Genomic DNA, 6,997 nt, shown 5'->3' on the forward strand with positions numbered 1-6,997 from the left:
CCTATCAATCATTTTATCAGCGATTTGTTAGTAAATCAACTCAATCAATGTGAACAAGCAAACATTCATCTTTTTCAATAAATTATTTCATAAATCACCATAATTAGTCAAGTTTTTAATAATCATTCAACGAGAAGAAAGACCCATTAACCCTCAGCCACTTGGCATTTAAGCTTTGAATACCATTCGGTAAAAAGAAAGGGGGTGGAGGGCAGGGGTGAGGACATGATTTGTAAGAGAACACAGAGAAGAATGCCCCTTTAACCCAGTCTTACCCTATCTCACCCCCTTGCATGTAACAGGTACATGTACTATCACATTTCTCTGACTCTCACAAGCACAGTTGCTAAAATCCACATAATAAACTAAAACTGCAACACCAGAATTACAATTATTGTTTACTCATACACTACATTTAAATTTAGTAACTGAAATTTGCATAAGAAACCAAAACTGATCTCAATTCATCAGTAATTTAGCATCCTTAACCTTGCAAGTTCCAAAGGACTCACCTCTGAAAAAAAAAATGGAAGGCTAATTCCTGCTCACCCTAGCAAAGGCTAGTCTATCAGGAAGAGAAAGGGGTAGAGAGAGAGAAAGGGGAGTGTTAAGTGTTCTGGGGTCCGTTGCAGAAAGAGTTGCGTTTAAACGCAAGCCAAAAAATCAATCGTAAGTCCCAAATGCGCACTGTTGATTGGTTGAAAATCAAGTTGCGCGTGATTTTTTAGAGTTGCGATTGATTGCAACTCTTTCTGCAACGGGCCCCTGTTGACCCTTTTCCCCATCAACCTACTTCTCCCACCTAAGTCCTATCTCATCTCTGTTCAGACTTCCATGAACACATTGCTGAGATCCACTTTAAAAAGTAAAAAATTGTATTTCATGTTCACTCATGCATTAAATTTCAATTTAATAATTCTTGAAATTTGCTCTAAAAACCTATATTGATAATGCTTGATCATTGATTTATCAGAACACCTTTAAGTTTGCAAGTTCCAAGGGACTCGCATCTCAAAAATCTGAAAGAAATCGGAAGGCTAATTCCTGGCCAGCCTTATTTCCATACCCTTTGTTTAAGTGGGTAGTGCTCACTCAAGCACGAATAATTTCCCAACTTTTTGGTGTCATCTAAAAATTGACTTTATTGGCTTTCCATATATATAGGTATAGTTTTTTTTTTTGACGCACTGTATAATGGTCACAATTATGAGAACCATCATCATCATCATCATCATTAATGTTATCATGACTATGATCATCAATATGCTCATGACCATATATATACCAGAGATAAGCAACATAACAATCATGATCATAAATATCATCATTATCATCACGGTTATCAACAACATTGTTATGATTACTATCAAGATCCATATGATAAAAAGGGAGCATAGGGAATGGAGATAATCGGGAAAGATGGTGGTATAGACATCAGATACGTCAATAAGGCTTTATACTTGGAAATTACATGTAAAACATGGATAATAGCCTTTAAAATGGGTATTTATTGCAGTATGTGCACCTGTATACATTCCAATGGACATTAGAAATGAGGTGAAAGAAGTAATAAAGAGAATTAAAATAATGTTTTTAAAAAATGTTGCATAAGCAGGAATCGAACCAAGGATCTTTGCTTGGCATTACAAGTGACTAACCGATAGACCACAACATCCGCCCGTATGTACATGTATAACACGTAGACAGGAATTGAGAATCTGGAAATCAACATTGCAAGCAAAATTACAGTATGATCCTGATGTATGTTAAAACAAATGGAGGACCCATAAGGAAAGCCCAGAGTCTCAGCTACATCATACTCAAGACTCAGTGAAAACAAAGCTATAACAATCGAGATACAGCTCGAGAAAGACAGGGATGCAGAATTCAGTTTTGACAAAAAGTCATTTCCCATGGACATTACTCGCAAAATGAGGAAAAATGACATGCCTCTTTACATCGCTGTTTTACGCCATGATGCGTTTCTTGAAATAAAAAAAATTATATTAGAGGAAAAGAGTACATTCTAAACTACAACATATCAAAATCTGGGCGAAAAATGATCAATATTGACGGAGTTATAATCAAATTTGCATAAATTTGATGACGTCATTTTTGAAAAAAAAAAAATTTTTCAGTTTAGGCGCAATTTTGATGACGTCATTATCAAATTGAGGGACAATGGTGACATGAAATCTGATCTACAACTCATACTCTATCGATATATGAAAAAAAAATTGGGGGTCAACGGACTATTTAGGGAGCTATACTGATTTTTGTAAAGTCGTACTTTTTTCCATATAAAGCCTATGGAGACCGCGCGCGCGTGCACATGCAACATATTTAAACTCACGCTAATTTCCTTATTCTTAGTCATATGGGGTGTTGCAAGAAACTAGCGATTGAACGCAAATCGAACGCAACTCCCAAAATTGAGCGTAAGTCCTCCGATTAAACGCAAATCTGCAATTGAACGCAAGTTATGTTCAATCCTGTAGCAAGAAGAAGTTGCGTTTGATCAATTGAACGTAGATCAAGCGCAAGCTTTGCAATTGATTGCAAATCGAACGTAACTTATGTGAGATTTTGGAGGATGCGCAAAATTTGCGTTCGATTTTATACGTTCAATTGATTGTCCATAGGCTTGTGTACTAAAAATTCTGCAAATTTTTTTTTGTATTTTGTTTTGAAAACATGTGTAAATTATGCCATTTTCAATTTTCCATGGGTTCTTTTCAAGAAAAACTTGAAATAATGTTATTTTCAATCTTTATAGGCCTCTTCAGCAATTATGCCATTATTTTCACACAATTTCACTACATTCTCTCCTAATATCATTTTAAAGTGTGTCAATCACCAAAAATATTCTGCTCTTGTTATCAGAGGTGATGGAATATTCAAATTGTGATTTCTGAAATAATTTGTATGAAAAAATATTGAAGAAATATCAATTCTCCATAGGCACAAAAAAGCCACTCTTCATTAAAACACTTCATGCACTGGCAAATGTTTATCAATATTTCTGAGGGTTTGCAGTAAATACAACTCAGAATTTGTTTTGCAAGAGCACCAAATTGCTTCAATGCTTTCATTCATAAATATCATAATGAATAACATGCCCAATTAAGTTATTTTAGTTTGATTTTCAAATAAAACATACATTTCAGGAGATTGCTACACTTCAAAATCTGAAGCTCTCTTGTTTCTCTCTCTTTAATCATGAGATTGCATGGTAGATATATATCACACTTGCATACAGGGATGAGGTCGAGGCTGATTCTTCCGAGTCATGAGGCAGCTTGAGAGAACTTTCCATAGATTCTGTACAGTGACTCGGACCATGGCCAGCAAAATGTTGTCTCGAGGTCAGCATTGACTACATCCCTGCTTGGAAATGAAAAGATCCATTGATCTATGCACAAAAAGAACACTGCTCTTGACATTCATTATTGATGGACCTTTTTTTTTCAATTTTCATTGTTTCTTACTCCTGAGGAATTACTTCTGAGATTCATTTATATCAAATAAAAATTCATATCATCTTCATCAAGTGTTTTACCACTGAATGTCAGCCCACAGTCCTTAATGTTGGCAAGAAGAATCCATAGAAGTCCAGTCTGGAAAGCCACAAGCTTCTCTGCTTGAAGGAACAAATTTGGTTTCCAGAAGCAGTCTAATTTGAGATGACTTTGGAGAGCTCCATTGAGTGAAGTTTTTAAACCAGCAACACCCTCATTCTGAAGTCCACTCTAATAAGATGTTACTACAGACAGGAGCAGCTCTGAATTCAGTTCTGATAATCAACCTGTTCATAAAAAAATAATAATATAGGAAATAATGCAAGCCCATAACCATACGTAGCTTTGGTTAGTTCAAATTTTGTCCTTTCAGTGCAAGAACGCCCTTAGCAAAACATTTTTGTGCACCCCATCAGTGCAGAAATGCCCCTATGCCTGCTGGTAAGGGCGTTGTTTGCAACGACAAGATGATATGATAGAGGGATAGTGGCTTACTCCTGAGACCATAATAATTGGCAATTTGCCATGATGTAATCTAAAAGTGTGAAAACTGATTGTTTTTCCCCAAATAAATGAATCATGGAAATTAAAATATGCAATAAATTAAATCAATGAAAGCAAAATTCACAATTTCATACAGTACACATTGGATGAGCACAACAACCACCCCCTCCCCCCCCCCCCCCAATCAATGGGGGTGTCTTCATTGCTGAGAAGTCCAAGTCAAGATAGAGATTTGTATTTGCCTTTTTCATTTTGCATTATCCTTGGGTTAATGTGTTCAGATTTCACCCCCATCCGCATTACGATCATGGTGAATTATTAATAATACAGTTTACATGTAACCTACCATTTGAGAGTTGATAAAATGAATCAATCAGCTGGTTGCAAGAACACACATTGTAGCAGACACAGTTATGGTGGTTCGGAGGTTTCTTGTTTATTCCAGACTTCTTTGTCATCATAACTGTAGTAAGCAATTAAAAGCAAAAAGCAAAGAGATAAAACATGTTCATGAAATTAATATACAAGTTAAGCTCAGTTGCCAGGGTGTTAATCATTATAGTAGTCCCAGGGTGTTTTGATTAAAGTCACTTCTGGCCTGGGGAGGGGCACTATGGTTCCTCATCCATGGGCGGTGCAATTAAAAAAATTATGAAATCATACCTTTCGCTTTAATTTACTAAAAAAAGCTCGTAATAGAATGCTAAAATTTGGTGTAGATATTCCTTTCTAGAGCATTCCTAACAACTTTACTTTAAAAAATCTGGTATAAAAATAAATTCCTTTCATGTTTTTTTTTTTTTTTTTTTCTTAACTTCTTAAATGTATATCTTTTAATTGTTATTTTCAACACAAAGTTCATCAATTACTATTGTCAATAAAAAAATACCCAATTATGATTATTGACTTTTTACATGTAATCATGTTTTTGTCTGACATGTACTTAAACAAACACAATGTTGCAAAATTTCCTGACCCTGTACCTGGGAATTGCAAATTTGGTCTCAAAAGTTGCTTGAGACTTTTTTGTAAAAAAAAATTATGATTATGCATTCAATATTAATAATGATGCACCAAATGAGACACCCTTTTACTGTAAGCACCTGGAAAAGCATTGTTATCATCCATTAAATAATTTAAAGTGAAAAAAAAAAGCTGTCATCTATATAGCACCTCATGTGCTTGCATAAAAATCAAGTTAAGACTAGAGTCAGTTACATAGTAGCCCGGGGGGGGGGGGTTACTCACGAAATAATGCATATGGGGATGTGCCGCTGGAATGGGTCGCCTTTTTGGAAGAAATCCCTAAACATGGGGTATGGATTTATGCTGGAAAATCCCTAAACATGGCCCAATTTTTAGATACTGACCTTAAACATGGCTCCATATTCTACTCCAATGTCTTAGGTGCAAATACAAAATTATCTTACATTTTGGGCATTAACCTTTTTCTTTTTTGTTTGCTTGTCAAGTTTTCCAGGCGAAAATGTGCCCCCCCCCCCCTTTTTGGAAATCCTGGATCCGCCCCTGTAATGAATCCCCAATAATAGGCCCCTTTTTAGCCAAAATGACCTGTAAATATGGGTACGGGTTTCAAACCTTCAGCCGCACACCTTTGTCCAAACCAAATCTAAGTACCCCCCCCCCCCCGGCATAGTAGACCTACATATTGAATAAAAAAAATTGATGTATTATTTTAGGGGAAATTATGTATATCTTTTTATATTAATATTTGATGGATATTAAAAATGTGACTCATACGGCACATGATTACATATCAACGACACAAATAGACTGCCCTTGCAAAGAACCTCTTGTGCAATCTGCCCGTAAGAAATTTTAAAAAGAGCCCCGGGCGGGCAACTCCCTATTCAATGTTAAAACTTCCCCAAGAATGAGGCAGATGTGGCCAATAGATTCTGAAAAGTAGCCCAATACATGTAGACCCCCTATACTTGTTTGTTCTTGTCTGGCGAGATATGTGGAGTCTGGAGAACCCCCCCCCCCCCCCAGAAAAAAAAAATAAATAAATAAATAAATAAATAAATAAATAAAATGAAAAAAAAAAAATAAGAATAAATAAATAATAATTTTTGTTTTAATCCTCCAAAGACAAAAACCGAAACAGCAAATTTTCACTTTATCACAGGCCAGGCCAAGGAAAGTCCTAAAAAGGGAGGTTAACGTTAGACAGACTCTTAAGAGACAAATGGAGAGGATTTTTTTTTCTTGTGGAAAAAAAAATAGAAGGTAAGCTAATGCCTACTAATGGAATTTTGTAAGTCTTTAATTTCTATTCACTGGATGGCTATTCGCCGTTGAAACCGATATAACTTAAAAATCATTTCCAATAGGAACAAAAATTATCTTTAAAGGTCATTTTCGATGTTTCATACATAATTAGAGCCTACAGTACACTTACTTGCTTCAGGGTGATTTTTAACAGCACTGCACCGGCAATGACCTACCGTGTTGTTGATACAACCGTTCATTACCGACACAAAAAGTCAAATGTGGGACTGGGATTAAAAGTGTGCAGTAGAAAATATGTTGAAGGAGAAATTTCGATCGGCGATGAAGATACATTTTCACTCTTTTCAAAATAATTGTTTCCCTGTCATAGGTCTAAAATATATAAATTCTCTGAAAACATACATAATGGAGAAAAAATTGTCTGAAAAATGAATATATTTTACTTACTCTCTTCCAGGTTCAAGATTATTGCAAGCCAATATTTCCTATATCCTATTTTGCAAGCAAAAAACGGGCATGATCCCAGCATCTGATCGAATAAATAGAGCCAACATTGCCGGAAGCCTAGAATCTCAGCTACAACATACTAAAAGCTTAGGGATACCTGACAAGAAAAACTTGAGATATAGCTCACGAAATAGAGGAATGTAGAATTTAGTTTTTTTTCAGAAAAAGTCATGTCCCATAGACATTACACGCAAAATGAGGAAAAATGACATGCC

At 35.5% G+C, this 6,997-nt stretch overlaps 1 long non-coding RNA gene across 1 annotated transcript; it reads right to left on the reverse strand.

Annotated features, from left to right (window-relative positions):
- Nucleotides 1-3,712: 3,712 nt before the first annotated feature.
- On the reverse strand, nucleotides 3,713-6,753 carry LOC135154393 (uncharacterized). The gene is made up of 3 exons (XR_010293793.1): nucleotides 6,723-6,753; nucleotides 4,369-4,485; nucleotides 3,713-3,805 (listed from the first exon to the last, which is right to left on the reverse strand). It is a non-coding gene; the product is annotated as an uncharacterized LOC135154393 (long non-coding RNA).
- Nucleotides 6,754-6,997: the final 244 nt, after the last annotated feature.

Source organism: Lytechinus pictus, chromosome 6 (assembly GCF_037042905.1).
Source record: "Lytechinus pictus isolate F3 Inbred chromosome 6, Lp3.0, whole genome shotgun sequence".
Taxonomy (NCBI): domain Eukaryota; kingdom Metazoa; phylum Echinodermata; class Echinoidea; order Temnopleuroida; family Toxopneustidae; genus Lytechinus; species Lytechinus pictus.